Raw genomic sequence first — 25,305 nt, 5'->3', positions numbered from 1 at the left:
TCCTTCAACTGGAGCCACCAGAATCCCAGGGCCATCATTTCCCGCCAGCTACCTCTACAGGTCCCACTGTTATTTCTATTCTGCTGTGATTACCATGTTCTGTGTGGATTTGTAGTTGTGGTTGTAGGGTCCCAAGAGGTATCCAAGGTCTTCCTGGTTGAAAGTAAGTCTGGGCTTTCAATCACAGTCACTCTCCCCTTCAAGATGGCATGGTTTCTCCAACTATGTACTATTCATTATTATTTTAGAGTATACTCCTTTTACTTGTAAAAATAAGATTTGCTGTATGCCATGTTACACCAGCAGCAGCCTCATACACCTTGTGTTGATTGCATCCCTTGATTGCATCATTTTATCCTGTGCTTGGTTTAATCTCCTGTTGTTTTATGAAGTTAGTATAACCTAAATGTACAGTCTTTATAGAATTTACAATAGTGTAGAGTAATATTCTAGGCCTTCACATTCACTAACCACTCACTCACTGACTAACCCAGAGCAGATTCTAGTTCTGCAAGCTCCACTCATTGCCTTATACAGATGACTAATTCTAATAAATCTTGTATACCATATTTTTACTGTACCCTTCCTATGTTTAGATATGTTTGAATATACAAATATTTACCACCATGTTTCAATTGACTAAAGTATTAAATACAATAACATGCTGACAGGTTTATAGCCTAGGAACAATAGGCTATACCATATACTAGTAGCCTAGATGTGTAGTGTTTAGTAAGTTATGCCATCTAGGTTTATTTAAGTATGATGTTTACACAATGCCAAAATGACCTAGTGATGCATTTCTTAGATTCTATTCGCATGGTTAGATGGCACATGACTACTGGCTTCTATTATTGTCTTTTGTCTAGTTAGCTATTGAACTATTTTCCCATTAATTTGAGTTAGCTTTTAATACCTCTCAGATTATGATTAGGAAAATTGAGAAGTGAAGCCAAGTGACTCGACAAAGAGTGTCAGAGGTAGAAACTGGACAGATCAGGACCAGAGCCTTAATTAGCTGTCCAGAACTTCCTATTGTGTCATTTACCATTGTCTTATAAGTTAATCCACTGACCTTTTATTTGGAAATTACTGTTCAAATATATATATATATATATATATATATATATATATATATATATATGTATTTGATTATTGTTGATGCAAATAAATTCCATAGGGCCTGATTGTGCCTGGGTGTAGTGACACATTGACTTTCTAAACCTGAAACCTATAAGGTCTTATAAGGTCTAGCCTAATAAAGTCTTTAATAAACTATAGCCATAGTTCCTCTCCAGACTCAAGTTGCCACGGCTTCCCTTGCTTCTTATTTCATATTTATTCATTCTTAGAGGTCTGGCTTTGTATATTATATTGTCTGGATTTTATTTTTCTTTTAGAATGCAAAGTTTTCATTGCCTAGATTTCTAGTTGCTGTCTTGGAGCACTCTATCTTTCCTGGAATCTGATAATAAAGTGAATCAAAGATATAAAACAAAAGTGGAAACAGTTTCATCTTCCCCTTTTCATGTCACAAGTTCTGATTAAGGGGGACAAAATTAGTGCCTTCTATACAAAATTAGAAAAAAATTCCACATCAAGAACAAATCTTATGATCCAATCTCCTTAATTTGAATATTTCTGATCTACCTAACTGTTATCTTCTTTAAATCAAGAAAAGAACATTAGGCGTAATGGTTGAGCTGTGAATGATAAACTCCGTGTGTGTATTAGGGAGAGAATGCATATGTAGCAATTGACTTAACTAGGTGTGCATCCCTGTGCTGAGATCCGAATCAGGCCCTTAACAGGCAAAATTCTTTAATATAAGTGAGAAATAGGCTTTATCCTGCCATAATGACCTGCAGCCCTCTCAGACATGGCTCTCCACAGACCGCTCACTCCACAGAAAGGTTGGCCAGCTCACTGAAGCCATTATCTTTTATTTATGCAGATCAAATTGTGACAATCCTTGGAATTCTTTGTTTTACCTTTTTTAAAAAAATCCTCCTGATGTGGTATTTTCTTTGTTCCTGTGTAGGCAACTCCCCAAACAAGCATTTTCATGACTTTCCAAGTCATTGAGTGGAAATATTAGAGTATAATTTGGTTTACTTGTATTATTCCACAAAGAAAAGAAAACCATTTTAATTTTGGAGTCTACTAGATAAAGGAAGAGGAAAAAAATTCCTTCATTTTTTTAAACCACACAGGGAGCTATGTATGGTGCCAACACACTAACCAACACCAAATCCCAGTGGTTTATAGTTTCATTATTTAATATGCCCTCTGGAGTTTTGGACGTGGCTCAGAAAAAAAAAATTAAACAACAAAAATTTTTTTACATATGACCCTAATTTCAATGGATGTACTTAAAAAATAAACAAAAAAACCCAACACTTAGTTTCTTGCTTTTATATTTCTTATTAGTTAATCTTAGCTGCATATTCATGGGTGGGAATTTAAATAACATACATCTTATAGACACCAAAACAAAACAAGGGTGACTTTTTTTTTATGGGTGTGCTTCTTTCCCTCTTGGTGTGTGGGGGGTGGTATAACAGTAAGAGCCGAAAGGAAAAGAGAATATTACTTTTGAGTGTGGCAGTTTAATCTCCACAGCATAATGCTCAATTCTCTCTCTCTCTCTCTCTCTCTCTCTCTCTCTCTCTCTCTCTCTCATAATGCTGTACTTTCTAGCTTTTATCTGAGCCAAGAAGCAAGGCAAGAGGCCCACTGAGAGATCAGGCAACAGCCACTCTAGGAAGGATTTCCCCAGCTGATTTGGGTAGTGCTGAATTCAGCTGACATCTTCAGGCTTCTTCTTCCCACATTTAATCCTTAAGCATTTTATTGAATGCTAATATTATATGTAAGTTATTCTGTTTGATGTTAAGGCAGATATAAAAAAGGATCAAATATGATTCTTGCCTTTATTTATTCATTTGATAAACATTTTCTTTCCACTGGCAGAGCAACAGTGAGCCAGCTTTAGTGGTCTTTCCAGTCTGTTGTGGGAGACAACGTAAGTGATGGTGTGTGTTACAGAAGCAGGTAAGTTGTGCTGGCTCTTCTAAAAGTAGAAGTAGGGGTGCTATAGGAATGTACAACACAGGGTGCTAACTTAGAGTGTATATTCAAGGGTTAGCAAAGTTCTCCCTGAAGTTATAAAGTTTATGTTGGGAACAGAAAGAAGAGACCAAGCTAGACTTTGGAGTTGGCAGGGAATGGACAGTATCATAGGAAGATGGAGCACAGTGGTGCATAGGAAACAAGAAAGCTCAAAGCCATTCAAGACTCAGTTCCTTTTTTCATTCAGATAGTGCATTTTGTTGTTTGTTTTTAATGAACAGGTCAAAATTTATTTTAACGTCATTTCATTTTCATTGTTTAAAAACCTCATAAGTTAATGGGATCCCTATTCCCTGGAACAGCATCAGACAGTGAGTTTTGAGAGTTGTTCTTAAGTGGTCACAAGTGGCTGCCTTCAGTGTTTGGAAGAGATGAGCTACATTAGGAGCAATTTGCCATCCTACTGGGAGGAGTGAGGAAGCCCCCCACCTCCACCTCATTGTTCTCCCCAACCCCAAGCAGAGGAGGGGGGAGGGGAGAGAGTTCGGAACATAAATTGATTGGGATGGAGGCAGTATAAAGAACTAGCCCATAAAATATTAATTGGTGATATGAGAGAGATGTCTTTCCTAACCAAGGAACAATTGAGCTCCTGAGAGTGGACATGGATTGTATTTCAGGATTGTATTATCAGTCATTATTAATGAAAGATAAAACAGAGGTGCCGGAGATGGGGATGCCAGGACACAGGCTTTATTGGTGGAGAATACCGCTGCCGGGCTGCCTTCCAAGGAGAAAGAGCACATGTGCTGGGTGAATACGCCTTTTGAGGGGAGGAAAAAGAAGGGACGGGGCTTAGGGGCACTCAGCACTTAAGACACACACGCTGATTGGTGGTTTCATGTAAGGCACATAGGGACTTAGGAATGGGGGGGCTTTCGGTATTTGGCAGGTGCTGATTGGTGGTTCAATGTACAGTCCATATAAGGTGCCTGGTTGGGTGCTCAGGAATGTTCGGACTGCAGGTGGAGTTTTCGTCATTCTCTGTCCGTCAGTTGGGGGAAGGGAGGCGCTACCAATTAACAGCTTTCTAAAAACGAATTTTTAGCTGCTGGTTGAACACAGAAGATTGGCAACATGACGTTTGGGGCAGGACATTTTCTTTGAAGAATTGAGAAGAAATGGGACTAAATCGTTGAGTCAGAGAGGAATAATGTGTTGGAAGAGCTGTGCAGTGATTGGCTTCAAGAGGATGAGGAGACAGCTCTCATTCATCTGATAGATACACAAGACCATCCAGGGTGACAATTGGTACCTACATTTGTAACTGAGGGTGGAGGTTTTATTATTTCCAATGTATGAAACTTGCCGTTTGTCTCCTCTTCTATGGTCATTGGCAAGCCATTTCCTGTCGTGAGAAAGGAAATTGCGGTATCAGTAGGAAGAGATGTGGTTGGGATCAGGAGTGAGGTATGACAGAATAGCTCTGGAAAGAAGGACAAAGTATTTCTTACGACTGTTAAGAAATATTACATTAATTTGATGAGTTTCTTATCATTTTAGTTAGAGCATTTATTTCCCAATTCCTTTAAAAAAAATACACATTAAAAACCAAGAGTTCTTCTAGAGAAGTTATTCGTTCTTTAAAAAACCTTCTATTACTTTTATTTATGATGGATCCGAAATTTTATTTAATTTTTGAGATTAAGAAACAATATGAAAGACCATATGTGACCACATTAATGAAGAAAGTCAATGGTGAAATCAACAGTTAAAAGTGGAGGCCCTAGGAACTAAGAAATAAGACCAGTTGGGTAATAACAGAAACAGAGGAAAATATACATTAAAACAACAACAACAACAACAACAACAACAATAACAACTTTTTTTCAAACTCATCTAAGCAACAGTGCTTGGATCCCCTTAGGCAGAGCTTGTCATTTTGGATGGATACCCTTCTTGCATGCTGGCTTTGATGAATCAATGCTAAATTTAAGATGGATGACTTTTATATATATACTAATAACTGATAATGGCTATCAAATCTGAAATTCCTGTGTTCCAGCATGAGCACAACTTTACAAGGAACAACTGTGGGAATGCAGTCCTTATTTATTGCTTTTTGGGCAAGGTAAACTCTTTTGTTCATGTGTGAGAAACTACAATGCATCCTTCACATTTAAAGTACCCTCTGTAGCTTTCTGCTTCACAACCTCTCTCCTTTCTCTGTTACCTCTAAATTTTTCATACTGTCTTGAGCATCTCTCAAAGAATTGCAAATTCTAGCTGGAACATGACTAATTTAGTATGTGGCCTCTTCCGATGGAGTGCTTGGGCATCCATCCTCTTTATGCAAGGCTACCTTTCTTCTTGGCTCTTCGCAGGAAAAGTGAATTAAAGCAAAGGCCAGGTTGTTCAGATGTGCTGCTTGCAAATGATTTTTTACTGGTGGTGCCACAAAGTTGAAAGTGTGGTGGTGCCAAAGTGAAATTGTAATACTACATATTGTTGATGTTATTTTAGTGGTGGAGATCAGTCACCCCATTTCCTTCTCTCAGTTTGCCAAGGGTATATCAATTCTTCTCTATTTGGAGGTGAAGGGCAAACACTAGCATTTCTCCTCCTTAAATACTCCCTACTTTTATTTTTTTCATGTTTCTAGCACCTTCTTTATTGCATCAACTAGTATCTCTGTGCAAAAGTCACCTCCCTTTGATATTCCAAAGAAGAGGAACATTTACTTCCCTTATTGGAATTCTTTTTTTTTTTTTTTAATCCTCACCCAAGGATATTTTTCCGATGATTTTTAGAGAGAGTGGGATGGAGGAAAGAGAAGGAGGAAGAGAGAGAGAAACATGGATTGGTTGCCTCCTGCACATGTCCAGACCTTATTTGTGTAAGATAAGTGATTACCAATTTTCTAAATTATTTAACAAGTGCTTGACATATATTTAGGGCTCAATTCATGTTAGCAATATTGATGACAAGAAGGAGGAAAAAGAGGAGTATAGAATGCTGGGTCTCTGAAAATGTCAGCAAAATGATCTCTTGATAAGACAAAATTGAGTTTATTGAGTTTATTTGTATTGCAGTAAGGGAGGGCACTAGCTTCTCCAGAGTCTAAACTAGGGGTGTCGAACTCAATCAGAGAAGGGGCCAAAATCTAAAATCCAGCCTAAATCGCGGGCCGAATGGTTTACTGAACAGTCATAAACTGTCATTGTGATGGAAACGCAGCGGAGTGCAGTGATGACAGCGCGGTGCGGGCCACATTGCAAGGCCTGGCGGGACGGATTTGGCCCGCGGACCTTGTGTTTGACACATGTGGAAATGATGAATGAAAGTTTGGTTTAAAGCAAGTCTTTAAAATTTGGAGGGTAGTAGAAGTTGGAGGAGTTGAGAGATAGAGGAATGTGAGAGGAGGATGTTCACTGGAACTGGGTAAAGATTATGATGCAATAGTTTAAGGTAGGTGGAGTTGAGAGTTTTGAAGAATTTCAGAGAGTAAATAGTCATTGGACAGTAAAGATGAACATTTTCATGCTCACTTAAGTGGGATTTTCAGGAAATTCCTGGAACTAACAAAGTTATTTGCAACTTTCTTCTTGGGCAAGTTTTCTGAAGTAGTAAAATAATGTCAATGAGAGACAGTGAAATAATAAAGTTATGCTAGTAAACAGCCAATTATAAAGCCACATTAATATCATGGAAAGTTGTGTGGGTGTAGATGGCTTTGATTCTTCTCCCTTCTCACCCTCCTTTTCCTCCTCCTCATCTTGGCATTGAAGCTGAAGTTATTTACTATCAGGGAATTAGTTATTTGAGGTGTGTGTGTGTGCGCACACGCTTAGTTTGGTAAATGTTCTGTGCTGACTTGAAAAAAAAGCTGTGTCAGGGAAAACCATTTCAAATCTTGACTCTTTATAGAGTCTAACTAAAGTGCTGGAAAACTATACATCCCTAAAAATCTAGCTCCTCTGTGACACTCTCAGATACCCCTGGGAGGTATTAGGATTGGCTGCTTTCTTGCCTGTCATCCTCACTGTGAAAATTTCAAAGTAGGAGTTGAGCATCTTCTTGTCATCAAATACTTTTCTGTTTAATGCCAAGGACTCAACTATGTGTTGAAGATACAATAATAATAATAATTAGTGACTAACCTCTTTAAGTTCTCATTTTAGTAGAGAAAATAAAAGAAATGGTAATTGTCATTTACTTATTTATTTTCTTTTAAAATGTTTCTATGTACCTAATAGGACATTGTACTTTGTAATGTTCCAATCAATCTGTGGAGAATGAATGAATGGCTCCGCATCTGTAAGGTGGGTGAGAAATGGTAATTTATTGTGGTTTCACTCTCCTAAGAAATTTGAATATAAGTATATATTCAATATCTTTTATACATACAACATATATTAAATACAGGGTATTCCATAAAAATGTATACACACTTTAACAGCTGATAACTCAATTTTGAAACTTTGCCTTTATAATTATTCAAAGTGTATATATACAGTTTTTGGGACACCTATATATATGTGAATTTGTTGTTTCTTTTCTAAATAAATTGCTTATTAAAATATAATCTACCCTTTTTTTGTGTGTGACTGGATTATTGTCCTTTGAGAAATGCATATGTAAGATTTTATTATATGTAAGATTTTATAAGTATGAAATTCTGAGCGAAAATTTCATGTTGATTGTATGGATTGTAAATGTCTGGCTTGTGTCAATATCATTATACATATATATATATATATATATATATATATATATATATATATAAAATTTTATATATTGCCTTTTTTGTTCCAGAAGGTTTAGTGAACACACATTTATTAATTTTTTCCTTTATGGCCAGTGGTTTGTTATGTCTTTTTTTTTTTTTTTTAAATATATTTTATTGATTTTATACAGAGAGGAAGGGAGAGAGATAGAGAGTTAGGAACATCAATGAGAGAGAGTCATCGATCAGCTGCCTCTTGCACACCCCCTACTGGGGATATGCCCGCAACCAAGGTACGTGTGCCCTTGACCGGAATCGAACCCGGGACCTTTCAGTCCCCAAGCCGATGCTCTATCCATTGAGCCAAACCGGTTTCGGCTGTTATGTCTTGTTTAAGAAAAATTCTCTACCTTGATATGATAGAAATGTTCTCTATATTCTTTTAAAAGTTTTAAAGTTTTGATTCTTGAGTTTATTTAATTTAATTTACCTGAAATTGATACTTATATAGGTAGATAATTGACTTTATTTTAGTTCCCTCGTATGCGTATGATGATCAGTATCTGTTGAATATATGCAAATCTCTGAAGGTTCTTTCTTGTGCTGCTCTCTCCTCTCTTTTATGTTATCACCCTATTTCCAGCCTCCTTGGTCTCCCTGGATTCTCAGCTCCATCTCTTCACCTCAGGTTTTTCACTAGGCTATGCCTGAGTTCCTCCTCCCTCTGCTGTGGCTTGGAAACTGTCAAGGCAGTAACCTGGGGCAATCATCAGACTCACTTCATTTGTTTTTCATTTTACAGGATTATTGTCTTCCATTATCTGATGTCCAGTGTCTTGAAAACTTTTTTTTCATGTGTTTTTTTCTATTTTTTGGTCATTTTAAACAGAAATGTATAACTGGTCTCTGTTACTCCATCTTGACTGGAAGCAGAAGTCTGAAGAGAGGAATGAAAATTGAACTAGTTAAGATCTGAACATGGAGAAGATCAAACTGGAAAAGCTAATTTTATGGATCAACAATCTGAAAGACAGTTTACAATTTGAAATGCAACTAGATGAGGAAATGGATGCTTAGAGAAGTGAAAGTGACTTTCTAGGTGTGATCTGTGTAACAATAATTACTACACAGGAAATTGGATGGTGACTTGGATTGCTTTTTCCTTGAGTTCTGGCATTACATTTGGAAAAACAAGACAAAAAGGATCTTTCTCCCCCCCCACCCCCCCCTTTACATGGAACATAGGAGAGAAGGCTATGGTAAAGAAACAGGCTTCCTAAGAATGAAGTACAAGACTTCTTTTAAATTGGCCTCCAAATCCTGGAGACTGACTTTCATCACAGTCTATTGGTAAAAAGCAAGTCACAGGGCCAATTCAGGGGCAAATGAAGGGACACAAGAGTGTGAATATCAGTGTGGGTATTGAGACAAATGTCTTTGAAGCCAATTACTACAGGAACCTACTAAATGTTTTGAATGGAAAACTAGGGAATAAAATGAGAAACAGGATATGAGAATCTTGAATAGTAGACAAAGGGGAGTTAAAGACTCTTGTCCATAGGATTAATAAGGTGTTTTAGAAAGACTAATCTAGTAGTGATATGTAGTTCTGTTTAGACTAGAAAGTAACTGGATGTGGGCTGAGATGTTAGGAGGCTGTTGTGATAATAATTCAAGTGTGAATAGGTAGAAACAAAACAAAGGTGGATGCAGGGGGAATAGAAAAAAAAGGGAGACTTCTAGGATTTTTTTTATTATAATTAGTTATGTCAGAATCCTGACGATAGGAAGATGTGTTTCCATTGGCACAAGATAGGTACAAAACCAAAGAATAATACTTTAAGCCAAAAATTTTCAAGAATTTGTAGGAACAGAGAGAACAAGAAACATCTATCTAATAAAGAGGTAATATGCAAAATGATGGCTGCCCCCATGTGGTCAGAGTTGGCTTCCCCCAGGTGGAGACAAAATAGCTGCCACAAGATGGCTGGCAGGGGAGGGCAGTTGGGGGTGACCAGGCTGGCAAGGGAGGGAAGTTAGGAGTGACCGGACCAACAGGGGAGGGCAGTTGGTGGGGACAAGGCCTACACCGGAGAGCAGTTGGGGGGACCAGACCTGCACAGGAGGTCAAGGAAGGCCAGTTAGGGGTGACCAGACTTGCAGGGGAGAGCAGTTAAGGACAATTGGGCTGTCATGAGAGGGCAGTTAGGGGTGACCAGGCTGGCAAGGAAGGGAAGTTAGGGTGACTGAGCCAGCAGGGGAGGGCAGTTGGGGGTGACCAGGCCTGTAGGGGAGGGCAGTTAGAGGCAACCAGGTCAGCAGGGAAGGCAGTTAGGAGTAATCAGGCCAGCAGGGGAGGGCAGTTAGGGGCAATTAGTCTGGCAAGGGAGCAGATAAACATTAATCAGGCTGGCAGAGGAGTGATTAATGGGTGATTAGGCTAGCAGGCAGAAGCAGTTAGTGGCAATCAGGCAGGCAGTCAGGCAAGTGGTTGGGAGCCAGCAGTCCTAGATTGTGAGAGAGATCCCAGATTGGAGAGGGTGCAGGCGGGACTGAGGAATACTTTCCCTCCTACCCCATGCATGAATTTTGTGCACAAGGCCTCTAGTATTAAATAAAATGAGGGACAGTAAAGAAGTAGCAGATAATAGAAACAGTGAAGATTAAAAGAAAGAATAGGGGCAATGATTATATCTACAGAGAGTAAACCTAATTTATGTGGGACAAAAAGATATTCACAGTAAAGGAGAGAAAAAAATCCACTGAATGGAAATGAATATCATTCTATGTAAACTCAATACAGAAGCAAGACAGGACATAAATATCAATAATATCACTTGAATGTAATAGTACAATAGTTGATTTTCATTAGCAATAGCACAGTTATTCATTTAATAAACATTTATAAATATTTTCTGTGTATACACAATATGCTAATTTCTGGTACTATTATGTAAAAGAGATAAAAATATTCTCAAACTCTATCTCCATGAAATTTGGAGACAAGATGTGTATAGAAAAAAATACAACATTGCAAGATAAGTGCTAAGGCTGATTTGTGTTAGGAAAAAAATTACTTGAAACACAGAGGAGGAAATCACTTTTCAGGGGGGCACCAGAGATGACTCCACAAAGGACCTGAGGTCAGGAGGAGTGAGAGAATTTCTTTTTTTTATTTTAATATATTTTATTGATTTTTTACAGAGAGGGAAGGAGAGGGATAGTTAGAATCATCAATGAGAGAGAAACATTGATCAGCTGCCTCCTGCACACTCCCTACTGAGGATGTGCCCGCAACCAAGGTACATGCCCCTGACTGGAATCGAACCTGGGACCCTTCAGTCCATAGGCTGATGCTCTATCCACTGAGCCAAACTGGTTAGGGCGAGTGAGAGCATTTTCATTCCTAAAGAAGGTGGAGCATTTTATCCCAGGCAAGGGAGACCCCTGATACATGTAAAGGTGGGAGGCTTTTGTCCATAGGCAGATTGGAAAACCAGCAGGAAGCCTATGTACTCTGTTCATCAACATAGGGAAGTTGGGAAACCATTTAAACTAATAAAAAGTATTTAAAATCTTTGGTACTCAAAGGGTTATTAAACTGTCAGTTATCTGACAATAATTCTACACTATCAAAACTGCCCAAACTAAATTGTTTCTAAGTAGTATCCACTATTATTACCTACGCTTAATCTCTTTCCTTCAATGTGATGGTGCTATTACATAAGATTTGTAGAATTCCTGAGTTAAGAGGGCTTATGTGTCTTTGTAGAGGCAAAAATTAAGTTACATGTTAGGTATTCTTGGGATAGCCTTTGTGACATTGGAAAGGCTGGGAGAAACAGATTAATCAATCAGTCAATCAATCAATTTATATCTGGCAATTGTGATATGACATGCTCTTGGCCTGCATAAATTGTGTTTTATAATATAAGAGTTACCAGCCAGCATGTAATAACAATGCAGAATGCAAGCCACCTAGATAGGACTGTGATCTTTACAAGGGTTACAGGCAGCCTCTTAAAACAGGAGCAATATTCTATTTTATTAGCTTTATCTGCTCTGCATAACTCTTTAATTCACAAATTATCATCACATGTATTATTTGATTCACTTCACTTTTAAGAAGTAGGTAGGTATTTCCCCCTAATTTGCAGGCAAGAAAACTGAGGCTCTATGATATTTAGGAATTGTCTAAGATCAGGCAACTCATTAAGTGGAGGAGGCAAGACTTGAACTGAAACCTTTTGACTCCAAGCGCCTTGTCTTACCAGAGCACTACAGCTTCTTCCTACAATTTCCTGTAATAAAAGATATCAACATCTGGTTGTTCTGATTTAATCTTTAAGTTTTCTAACTTCAAATCTTTAGCATCAATATAAAGATGCATAATTTTAAAAGTTAGGACATTTGCCCTATCCGGTTTGGCTCAGTGGATAGAGCATCGGCCTGCACACTCAAGGGTCCCAGGTTCGATTCTGGTCAAGGGCATGTACCTTGGTTGTGGGCACATCCCCAGTAGGAGGTGTGCAGGAGGCAGCTGATCGATGTTTCTAATTCTTTATCCCTTTCCCTTCCTCTTTGTAAAAAACAATGAATAATAAAAAAGTTAGGACTTTAAGCACATTATTAATTAAAGATATAACAATAACTTTAATAAAGATATGACGCCTTTTAAAAATGTAATTTGTACCTCTCTGATGATGAAGAACAGTTTGTTTTATTATTTACTTGACAACGATAGTAAAGTTGGTCTTGCCCAGCAGATGCCTAAGCATTCCACCCCACATACATCCCTGCATTAAAGCAGCTAGCATATAATGGGAAAGACAAGTAAACCCAATAATCTGCAATACAGGGTAGAAAGTGGTAAGTGTTGACTGGGAGGTGCACAGAGTATGGAGGCATGAGAAAGGGAGACAGTAATTTCAATCAGGAAAATAAAGAATCACGAGGGAGGTTTCTTGGAGCTGAGTTTGCCTTATGGATAAGATGTCAAAAAGTCTCTATTTGGGGCTGAGTGAGGTGGAGAATGCCCTAGAATAGGGGTGTCGAACTCAATCAGAGAAGGGGCCAAAATCTAAAATCCAGCCTAAATGTCAGGCCGAATGGTTTACTGAACAGTCATAAACTGTCATTGTGATGGAAACGCAGCGGAGTGCAGTGATGACAGCGCGGTGCGGGCCACATTGCAAGGCCTGGCGGGACGGATTTGGCCCGCGGGCCTTGTGTTTGACACATGTCAAAAAGTCTCTATTTGGGGCTGAGTGAGGTGGAGAATGCCCTAGAAAGAAAAATGCAGTGCAAACAATGAGAAGTGGGAAGGTGTTTGAATAACTACTCATAATTTGATGTCATGGTGGCAGAAGATGTTTCCAAAGATATAGGGAAGGTGTAGGGCAGGAAACAAATAGCACAGGGAATTAGGGGAGGGTCATGGAGGCCACTCAATGCATCCATGGTGTGCGCTGTGTTGGCCCAGGAAGATGGCCAGAGCCAAGGAGAAAAACAGAGGAAGATTGCTCCTGAGAAGGCTAACAAGCTAATTCCAATGTAACCCTGATGTGTGTGTGTGTGTGTGTGTGTGTGTGTGTGTGTGTGTGTGTGTGTTTGGTGGGGAGTGCTAGAAATCTGAATCTGTGCCAGTAACCTAATATACATTCTTGATAACCTATAATTAAGTCACTGGCTCTTTCTCTACAATCTGGTCTTGCAAGACCTGTTACCTAAATGCTCACATTTTACAGAGGCCACAGACCATGAACAATACACAACCCCGGAGGAGATTATCAGCACTGGCGCCAGGCCAGGCCCTGAGATATGGTCTCAAGGCTCCCATCCCAACTCATGGGGCTTTTTGCAAAGCCCACGGAAAGGTCCAGAAGTCCCCTCTATATTTGGGGAACAAAGAAACCAAAGGGGATAAAAGAAGAGCTTCCACCATATTGGTTTTCTCACAACTCCTCTGAGACCACTGGAGTAATATAACTGTGTACTTCATTTCTCTAAGTGTTGCTTGGGATTTTTCGGTCTTCTATAACACTCCAGGGCAGTTTACAGAGAGGATGAGAGAGGGAAGGTTGTCCTGGGGAGAGGCTAAGGGATGAATAGGATGGCGACTACAGAGAGCCAGACACCTTGCGAGTCTTGGTTGTGTAGCAGCCTCCCACAGCAGTCTTCTGTGCAAATGGGGTCTGTGGCCAAGCGCCGTGGTCCCTGCCAGCCCAGATTGCACACCGACCCCGAGGAGGTCACTGCTGAGGTTCCTACCAGTCCACTAGCCAGGGCATGGCGTCCTCTCCAGTGGCTACTACCTGGTCCCACTTCCAGGAACGGCTCCTGTGGCAGTGCCAGTACCCTGGAGGGGTCATTCCCCACCACCCCAGTCTCTCCAACGCTGATATTGACCTGGGTCACTGGTGGGAGGGCTTCTTTCTTTAGGAAGTCCACTCTCATGTTCATGGGCCACAGTGCTGGGGGTCTCAGAGTACTCAATCTCCCCAGGCATCCAGCACCTGTGACCTGGCTGGGGAAGCTACCGGGAAGCAGCCTAGCAACCAGCCTCACAAAGCCAGCCTCGCCCAGATCCTGAGTGGCCACGACCAGCCACCAGACTTCCAGGGACGCTAGGCTCTTTTGATGCCCTCCCACCCTCCAAAAACAAACAACAAACAAACACACAAACAAAACTAGGCCGGTTGCAGCAAGCAGAAGCAGTTGGGTTCTTTTATATCAAAACAGCAAAACACCCTGCTCTTTACTACTCAAGCCATAGGTGATCCTTCCTGACACCTGGCACCAAGTGGAAAATAAAGGACAAGCAGCCAGAAAATAAAAAAGACCAAGACCCCCCCAGATAAGATCCTCACTCAGGAGTGTCCATAGGAATAGAAGAAAAGCCTGTCAGGGAGGAGGCAGGGAGTGGGTGGAGATTCCTAGCTTAGATGGTGGTGAAGATGGAGATGAATTCAGCCAGGTGTGGAAAGAAAGGTCGAATTGGCAAAGGTTATTTGTTTGTTTTGTTTTAAATTCTTACGCTATTTTAGTTTGGAGGATAAAGCACAACAATACTTTTTCTTTTGGAAAAAAAAAAAAAAGATCAGCAGGCAGGAACTGTGTGTTTTGTAGCACACAGTGGTTGGGTAAAGAACTAAAAAAGAGCTCTTGCTGGGACATGCATTCCGATTCTGTGTTTGTGTATTTTATAAGAGAATTGAAATGCACCACTTCAGAGCGAATTAGGAGTGAGTTTGTACATTTTTCTGCTTAGTGGAACTCAAATAGTTTCCCAGGGAGTATGTCTTCTGTTTTTCCAACACCTCTCCTTTATTCCCCAAACAGATTACCACGTGTCTCTTCGATTTCCCACAGAGTCATCAGAGCATGAGCATGAGGGAGAGATCCGGCATAGGGCAGGATAATTTTACACTTGAGACAGTGATATGTAAGATCTGAAGTTTCTAAACTCCCATGGACTCTCTGTGCACGGATTCTTTTGTGTTCCAACGCAAAACCAACACAGCGCACGGAGTAATCCCTGAAGGTATCTGGGCCCTGGGCCCCGCACAGGAAAACTCTCATTGTTCAGCATTTGGAAACATTTCCTATTGTCTTCTCAATGCCCAGCTTCACATGTGTCACATATTATAGTTGAAAAGAAAGCCTTTGTTAATATTCAACAGCAAAAACACTAAGAAAATGTAAATGCAGTTTCTCTTACCTCTCCCTTTAACACTTTTCTGCCATATTTAATATCATGGGAGTTCCTTCCCTTTCTTCTTCTTCTATTTTATACCCACAGGCCTTGAGAAGTCTAACTTTGCTGAGCAATGACTGAGAGAAATTATCTGGTTCAAATCCAGTACTACCCAGAAGAGCTTGCTGGTTAAACCTTTTTGGAAGAAGAAGCTTCTGAAGTATTTTACACGCGCGCGCGCGCACACACACACACACACACACACACACACACACACACACGAGGCCTGGTGCATGAAATTTGTGCACTGGAAGGTGGAGTCCCTCAGCCTGGCCTGGTCCCTCTCGCAGTCCAGCAGTGCTTGGGGGATATCTGCCTGCCAGCTTATGCCCCGATTCCTCTCACAGTCCAGGCTCTTGCAATCTGGGAGCCCTTGCTTCTTATTGCCTGCCTGCAGTGGAGGTTGGAGAGGTTCCCACCATTGCCGCTGCACTTGCCAGTTATAAGCCTAACTTCTGACTGAGCAACGCTCCCCCTGTGGGAGCACACTGACCACCAGGGGGCAGCTCCTGCATTGAGCATGTGCCCCCTGGTGATCAGTGTACATCATAGTAACCAGTTGTTCTGGTCATTCCACCATGATGGTCACTTAGGCTTTTATCATATAGATTTGGAAGAGGCTACTTGCATAGTAGGATTGCAAATTTACATTCATTGTACCGAGAAAAACAAGTAATCTGGTTTAGTAGGTAGAAGAAGAGAAGTTCCAGCTATTTGGGGCATCCTTGGTCCCATTCACACTCTGGGTGACCTTAGCGCAGATGAGAAAAAATGACCTCCATTTGTGCACCATGCAATTTATTTGCTGTGGCTGAGTGTTGGGTTGGAGTGGGGTGTCATTAAGGAGTATTGGTTCATAATGCAGTGACTCTGTGATATAGGGATAAAGATGGACACCACTCTTCATATGGATTTGGGTCTCTGTTCTTTTTATCATACAATGGCAAGTAGAGCAACCATGTAATTGAATGTCCAAACTGGGTCACTTCTGAGACTGAAGAGGGGTGCTAAATAATAAAATTATTCAATATTTTGAAAGTGTTTTATCCAACGATACATTGGTTTTATTATTTTAATGGCATTACCAAATAATTATATTAAAATTATTTCAAAATAAAAATTTTTTGACTAAAAATCAAAATGATATACACTGAGTGGCCAAATTACTATGATCTCTGAACACATAATAATCTGGCCAATCAGTGTATATCCTATATAATAAAAGGCTAATATGCAAATTGTCCCCTCAACCAGGAGTTCGGCCAGCAGTCAGGCCGGCCAACTGCCCATGTCCCCTCCCTCTGGCCAGACTCGTGGGACCCCATCCATGCACAAATTCATGCATTGGACCTCTCTTATATAATAAAAGAGTAATATGCAAATTAACCATCACTCCATGACAAAATGGCAGCACCCATAGACACAAAATGGTGGTGTCCAGTCCTCTCAGGCCAGCCAGAGTCCCCCAGTCCCAGGGAGGGCTGCCATTGAGAGCAGGCAGCATGTGGCCCAGGCTGTTGGCCTGGGAAGTGGTGCATACCCCAAAGCAAGATCTCTTCCCAGCCAAGACTCAAGCAATGGCCTGGGAGGCAGCACGACCTCCCTCCCCCCCCCCCCCCCCCCCCCCCGCCCTAGCCGTGGCTTGAGCCTGGGCTGTGGGCCTGGTAGGAGCCCATGCTGCCTATTCCCCCTCCCCCACCTCTCAGAGATCAGCTCCCATCTGCAGCTGGGGGTGTAGGCCTGGGAGGCTGCTGTGCCCCCCAAAGCTATCCTGTCCCAGCAACAGCCTAGGGTGTTAGCCTCAAAGGGTCTGTGCCCCCATGGAGTGATCCCACACACACACACACCTATAGCCTTGGAACTTCTCTTGCCCCCAGCTGAGTGATTGGAGATGGGGGATGATATCTGGACAATGTTGCCCAGCAAACCTCTCCCATTGGGTAGAAACTTCTGACTGGGTTAGGGAGGTAAATAGGTTTTTTTAAAAATCTTTAGAAACCACAAAGGAAATGTCTGAGGTAGGGTTTCACATGGGAAATAACATAACTAATTTCTGAAGGCAAACGTGGACATTGCAGTTACATTACTGGAGAGTACCCCAAGGTCTGGAGGCTGGCTCTGCAAGGGCGGTGGTGGGTATTCACCACCCTGGTTCCTCAGCACCTTGGGCAGGGCTTGAGCTCACCCAGGAAGGCCTTTTCCCCTACAGTTTTCACCAAGGCAGGGAGGTTTTATAGACATGAATAAGGAGTGCCCACACACAACTCCTAAAGATGCCAGGGTTTGCAGAAATGACAAACAAACCAGGAAAAGAGCAAAACCAGAAACACCATGGATCCCAACACAGATCATCTTTTTCTTCAGATGATAGTGTGCTTCCCTCTTCTTCGTCTTCTGGAAGCAAGACAGATTCAAATACTGACGATTCTACCACTGGAGAAGTTAAGAGAAAGAGAGGACAGAAAAGAAATAAAAGGAGAAAAGAAAGAACAAAGAAAGAAAAAAGGAAGAAACAACCACATGATATCACCTTTCCAAGGTCTCATGAAATTCCTGTTTAAGTTTATTTTATGACACTTTTAGTTTGGGTTTACATGTTTCCTTGTTTGTCAAGACCATGGCAGGTACACTGTCCAATATGTTACAGAAAAAACCCTGTCTAATAAAGAGGGAATATGTAGGGGAGGGCATTTGGGGGTGACTGGGCTGTCAGGGGAGGGCAGTTGAGACAATCGAGGGGACAGGGGAACTGCTAGGCATCAATCAGACTGGCAGGGGAGTGGTTAGGGGGTAATCAGGTTGGCAGGCAGAAGCGGTTAGGGGCAATCAGGTAGGCAGGTAAGCAGTTGGGAGCCAGCAGTCTCGGACTGTGAAAGGAATGTTTGACAGCTGTTTAGGCCTGGTCCCTGTGGGGTCCCAGATTGGAGAGGGTGCAGGTTGGGCTGAGGGACAACCCTCCCGCCCAACCCCCCCAGTGCACGAATTTCGTGCACAGGACCTCTAGTGTGTAATACATTACACACACATATACACTGAGTGGCCAGATTATTATTCATTCAGAGATCATAATAATCTGGCCACTCAGTGTCTATCTGTGAACAGGGAAAAATGGGAGCAAATTACCCCCATTGGTGAGCTGAGCCTGGAATAATATTCACATTCCCAAGAAGGTGTTAGTGCAGGATGGGGGCACTCTGGGGCAAAGTCTGCAGAGCTAAAGGACTTTTCTGTGCTCGAGCTGAGTCATTTGCAGAGGGTTTCCAGGTCCTGGCCACATCAAGGGACTCAAGGGCACATAGCAGCAGCTCAATTGCCAGGGGAGCAGCAGCCACCTGAAGGACAAGGTGCATAACCTTGGGTGCAAAGGGGCCAGGGAATCCAGTATTCGTGTATGGCTGGCCCTGAACTCTGTTTTACTGTGAGGCTGGGAATGATCAGAGCCAGAAGCCAGAGTTTGGAGAGATAACAGCTAGAACAATGGGAGAAGGAGGCAGTAAAGATGAGAGATGTCTCAGTCCTTTTCCGGCTGAGTGTCTGATAACTTCCCAAAGTGAAAAGCACAATCTAGAGCTCTTCAGGAGCCAGGTGGGGGCTGGGGGGTGGGGAGTGAATGTTGAGCAGGTTCTTTAAAGGCAGTGACATTTCAGTCAGTGTGATAGTCATGACCTAAGAAATGCTGCCTCATAGAAAACAATGAAAAGAGACTAGCTGTGTTGGGATTAAACAAACACATGCAATATTAATGTTTATCAGTGAAGAAAGTAAAAGTAACTTCAGTGAGTTTTAAATGGGTGGGAATGGCTTTCTGAGCACCATCATTAGAGACCTGGCCTCAACTCTAAGTACAGTTTTCAAATAATTACTTAGATTGAAATAGCATGTGATGCCTATTTTTTTTTTCTAAGTAAAACTGAAAATGAAAACTTTCAGTTTTTATTAGAGATAATGCAAACGTTCTGGGAGAGGAAATTCAGATTACAAAACTCCGTCTAGTCCCATGTGACAGGAGTCTTTCTGGAAATGGATCCATCATCAGTCAGTGGTGACTCTGAGGGAACTCTTTTCCCAGACTGGCCCCCAATTTGCTCATGGAAAATGGAAGCTGGCAGTGCCCAGATCATGAAGATACTCTCAGCCCTTCTAAGGACATTGAGCATTTTTTCCTGGGAGATGATAGAGAATAACCAAAGGGCTGTAAGCAGCACCGGCTGATGAAATTTGGATTTTTAGATCACTCTGGTGACATTCTGAGGCAGAAATAGGGCAATGGCACCAAGCTGATCAATACTTCTGGGATGATGGCCAGAAAAGCAGTAAAAGTCTCCAGAAAACAACATTTATTTGAAACCAAAGGTTAGTCCATAACAGAAGAGGCTCTCTGAGGTCATTGAGGCCAAGTCACACCAAGGTGAGTCTGATGATCTTGCAGACAACAAATAACAGAAGAAGAAGATGCCATGACTTTGCTTGTGCAGACTTTATCAGGGTAAAGGGATTCCCCCTACTCCCTAATCAGATATACCCCATATTACTCTGAACTTCTAGTTCATTCTAACAGTTTTTTTTTCTTCAAAATGAGTTAGTTTTAAAAAAATTTTAAATGCAAAATTGCTATTCTGAACCTCTCAAGAAAACATCAAGACAAATACCTTGAGCTGAATTATTTAAAAAAGGGAAGCAAACTATTGTTTCATAGACCTAAAAGTAAAAATATGCCAGGAGCAATAATAGGTAATGGATATAATTTTGAGAAAATCAGATTACAAAAATGTAAACATTTGCAGACATATTTCAGCAAATTATGTTTTATCACCTGGCAAAGTCATTTTATGTGGAATAGAGATGAGGCCTGGTTTTGTGATTCTGTATCCTAAGCAGTTCTTGTCTCTTCCACTGTTTCCTAATTACATGCATTTTCCCTAGTCAACCAAAATTTTATATAGCTGGGGTTACTCTTACTAATCACCCTGTATTACAATTTGCATTCCTTTGTTGTTTTAAAAAGCAAGGCAGAAATGTCTATGTGTATACAGTATAGGTACCATAAGTATTGGCACCTATATATAACTTTTTGGCATGTATTATTTAAAAATATGTGCAGTCCACATAGTAGAACTCTGCCAGTGGAGACTTTGGAATAAGGATGGTTTATTTGAGCAGTTGTATTCTGTCACTGAGTATCTTATGATTTGCTTCAGGATAATGTCTGTATACCCTAGACTGATTGCAGTCCTTGTTTTTGAATCTTTGGGGTTGGCTGTCTCTTTATGCTATCTGGTATCAGCTGCAATGAGCAGTGGAAGCTATCTTTTCTGCAGCCTGCTGATGTCAAGGTCTTGGTCAGCTCAGATTCCAGGTCTTATCTTCCCTGCCAGGATTACTTTATTTGTATTGTTCATGTCTCCCATCATTTCCTACATTAGAATCCCAAGAGTCAGGATAACAGCTATAAAGCAGTTAAGTTTTTCAAGACCTGTTCAGGTGCCTTCTGAGGGACCTACAACTTATGACAAATTTCTTTCTAGCAATCCTAGGAGTCCTCAGGGAGTGTCTGGTGTTCTGTAGTTTTACTCACAAATGTATCTAGCATATTCCTGCTATCCTGATCTGACATGCTTCAATAATGTTCCTATTTCTGGGGATATTGTATGTGGCCAGCTGGTCTCATAGCTCCTAGCAATGCTATTTCTGCAAGTGGTGTCCACTAATAGAGGCCTGGGCATAAGATGCCTCCTGTGTCCCCAGAATGCTGATGCCCACTGAGAAGAAGGTATCAACAGGGGAATCCTCTTCTGTTACCATAAGTATTGGTACCTATACTGTAGTGTAAATGTTTTACTCTGAGTGAGATACTGCCCTTGGATTGGAGCTTAACATTTTTATGGCTATCACATTACTCAGAATTTAGTTGTTCAGTCATTGAGGAGCCCATGAAAATCCATGCTCCTTACCTCTGGGTAGTGTAGTACTCTGTGTCTTCAGCCCATTTGAGGTGGATGTGATATGTGGTGTGTGTGTATGTGTGTGTGTGTGTGTGTGTGTGTGTGTGTGTGTTTGTGTGTGTGTGTGTGTGAGAGAGAGAGTTTGTGTGAGGGTGTGATGGGTGTGGATGTCCTGTGTGTGAGAGAAGCTCAGAGACACAGGTGCCCAGGGACCTGTTAGCCATGGGCAGCTTGAGGATGGAAAACACCACAGTCTCTGTTTCTTTTCTGTCCTTTTGAACAGTTTAAATGTTCATAATAAGCGCATTACTTTTACAGCAAGGAAAAGACCATTGTGAAAAAAATTGTCTTTTCCCTACAAATGGCTCATGCTTTGGACTGTCCTAAAATCTCTCAAACAAGCAGCATTTGACCACAGCATGCTCTGTACTTCTTGCTAAATGGCCCAGGCCTGGCACTAGCAGCAGCCAAACTTGGTTCATAGCTTGACCTCTCCTGGGCACCTCCAAGTCCAGCACAAGTAGCAGTCATCTGCAAATTGTTGTGTAGTTTATACTAGGTGGCACGGGCAGGGCACAGGTGGTAGCTGGCCTTGTCTACACCACCAGGGAGGCCCTGGAGCTTGTGTAAATAATGGGCAGCTTCATACCATGTTGAAGCACCAACCAATCTACTCAAAGGGATGACTCTTATTGTTTGCATTAAAATATTCCATAACAATTCCTTTATAGCTAGTTGAACTGAAGTTTGGCAAACCTTATTGAACCTGAAAACCAAGCAAGTCAGTTTAGTGGAGAGAAATGTCTCTTGGGTGGAAGAGACTGAGAATTCTAGCAGACTTCAAGTCCTGGGAGGGCTGGATCAATTCAATTTTTAGTCATCTCTGGTTCCTCAGCCCATGGGAAAGTGATTAAAAACTATACAGTCAAAGTAGTTCAGCTACTTGTTACTAAATATCCAACTACAATAGATTGAACTGAATAGACATAACCTAAGAGAATCTCAGTAGCAGTAATTAGAACGTTTGCATCAAAATGCTGCCTCTGAATCCCAAACAGTAAGAAAGCTAAGGAATTTAAAAGTAAATTGATAAGTTGTGGAAGAATACTTATGTAGATCCTGCTTTCAGTATATGTGTGTAAGAAGGCTGGTTCTGAGTTTCTTTTGGGGATGTGAGAAGAGCAGCTTAGGGGTCCTTAAGATAAATCTAGTGCAGTCCTGGCCAGATAGTTCAGTTGGACAGAACATTTTCCCAATATGCCAAGGTTGTGAGTTCAATCCTTGGTGAGAGGACATACCACAATCAATGAATAAGTGCATATTTAAGTGGAACAACAAATTGATCTCTCTCTCTCCCAAATAAATAAACCAATGCTCCTGCTGCTTTACACAGGGGAACTGTCCCATCTAGGTCTATTTGCTCTGCCACCCTCCATACCAACTCATGGGGGGAGATGGTCCAAGAGGGCTTCCATTTTAAATGTAAATGCACAAAGAGCTACTCCCCTCCACCACAAAGTACCAGGACTTACCAGCTTCTGAAGAGGCAATCTTCATGAAAATGCTCTTGCCAATTCTAGAGTACTAACTTCTTTATGAGTTACAAAGAGTTACATACTTGATCTCATTTGATCTTTATGATACTTTCGAAGTGTGGGAATGGCTATCAAATCCACTTTATAGGTAAAATAAGGATGCAGGTAAAAATGACAAAACTGAAACTGTCCGACGTTGGGCACATCATGAGAAGGCAGGCTCATTTGGAAAAGACAATAATGCTGGGGAAAAGAGAAGGCAGCAGAAAGAGAGGAAGACCAGATATGAGATGAATTAACTCCATAAAAGAAGCCACAGGCATGAGCCTATAAGAGCTGAGCAGGGCTGTTGAGGACAGGACCTTGTGGACATCACTCATTCATAGGATCTCCAGGAATCAGAGCCAAAGTAACAGAGGCTTCGAGTTCAAATACTGGTTTAATACTGGTTCTTTTCCTACTGATAATGAAATTTGTTGAGTATCTTACTAACTGTTGAACAAAGGTTAAGATAGAGGCAGAGCAGGGAGGAGATTGGAGTGTATCTGATAAATAGATGAAGTTGTGGAGTGCGAGCAACATGAAGGCTGGGAGCTACGCTTTCCACTTTGATTAACCTCTGTGTGCAGTCACACTGGCACAGCCAGTTGAGAACTCAATAAATACCATCTTGAAAGAGGAAGTGGCTCAGGCTTTGGGACACTACCTCAAAAAAAAAAATCTAGAGAGAGGGAGAGAATTAAACTGCTGTTTAATTGTTGGGGACACGTCCACAATGTAACAAATGCCCTTAGAGAAGCAATTTGGAAAAGAGTGAGTTGGAAACCTTGGAGGAAAGTCAGAATCTTTAGTCATAAAACACCTGAACAAGACATAATTATTAGCCCCTAGCTTTATTTTAATGATGTACTCTGTCTTAAATATAATACTGACAGTTCGCTGAGAGATGCCAGCTGCTCAGAAGGAACAAAACAAAAGGAAAAGTTGGGTCTTTTGTAATAGGTCAGGATCTTTGTATAACCCGTCATTTTGGTCGTCTGATGCTCTGGTGCCCTCAAGGGGCTGACAGAATGTTCTAGCATATTCCATGGGACATCTGCCAACACTCCTCTGGGCTGTGAATGGTCCTGACTTGGATCCTTCACCCACTGTGTGCCTTGATGCCTTTTCAGCAGGTTGTGAGAGAGAGTGAATGGTGTATCCAGGAGTGGGGTAGTCAATCAGGCATTTTCCTTGGAATTCGGAGATTTGGGTTCAAATTCTGACTAACAAAAGCTTTGCTTTTTGACCTCTTTGTTCCTTATCTGCAAAATGGGATTGAATCTAGATACTAAAGGAATTACCATATTTTCCGGCGTATAAGACGACCCCCTAATTTTACAGTTAAAACATAGGTTTAGGCCTATATTCGCTGTATAAGGCTACCCCCCACTTCCGAGGCAACACCAGTTCTTTTTTTAATAGAACACCTCTCTAACTCAGCCAATCCAAGCAGGCTTTTTAATGCTTGCAAATTATACTTGTTCTGTAGCGAAGCTACACTGTGTTCTAGTAAAAAGTCTGCTCAGATTGGCCAGAGTCAGAGAGGCGGTCTATTAAAAAAAGAACTGGTGTTGCCTCGGAAGTGGGGGTAGTCTTATACAGTGAATATAGGCCTAAACTTATGTTTTAACTGTAAAATTAGGGGGTCGTCTTATACGCCGGAAAATACAGTACTGTGAGAATTAAGTAAGATTCTCTATGTGAAACTGATTGGAAAATAGCAGAAGCCTTTCTGAAGGAAAGGTGATTATCTCAACACCTTCTATGGAAGATCACATTCCCTATTATCAATTGAGTGTTTATCTGGACAGTCTTTTTATTAATTACTTATTCTTTTTAAAAAATATATATTTTATTGAGTTTTTTACAGAGAAGAAGGGAGAGGGATAGAGAGTTAGAAACATCAATGAGAAAGAAACACCAATCAGCTGCCTCCTGCACACTCCCTACTGGGTATGTGCCCACAACCAAGGTACATGTCCTTGATCAGAATCAAACCTGGGACCCTTGATTAAGCAGGCCAATGCTCTATCCACTGAGGCAAACAGGTTAGGGCAAATTACTTATTCCTTATGTTACAACAATGAATCCATATACCTTTGTGGCCTGTTTGATTGAACAGGTAATTTCAATTAAAGAAGAAAATAGCCTCATTATTTTCTTTGGTAATTTTCCCTTGAAATTAATTTACAAATTTTAAGTCTTTTGGAAAATAATGGATGAGATGAACAA

This window comes from Pipistrellus kuhlii, unplaced genomic scaffold (assembly GCF_014108245.1).
Source record: "Pipistrellus kuhlii isolate mPipKuh1 unplaced genomic scaffold, mPipKuh1.p scaffold_m20_p_3, whole genome shotgun sequence".
NCBI classification, from domain to species: domain Eukaryota; kingdom Metazoa; phylum Chordata; class Mammalia; order Chiroptera; family Vespertilionidae; genus Pipistrellus; species Pipistrellus kuhlii.
This window is presented reverse-complemented; position numbering follows the sequence as displayed.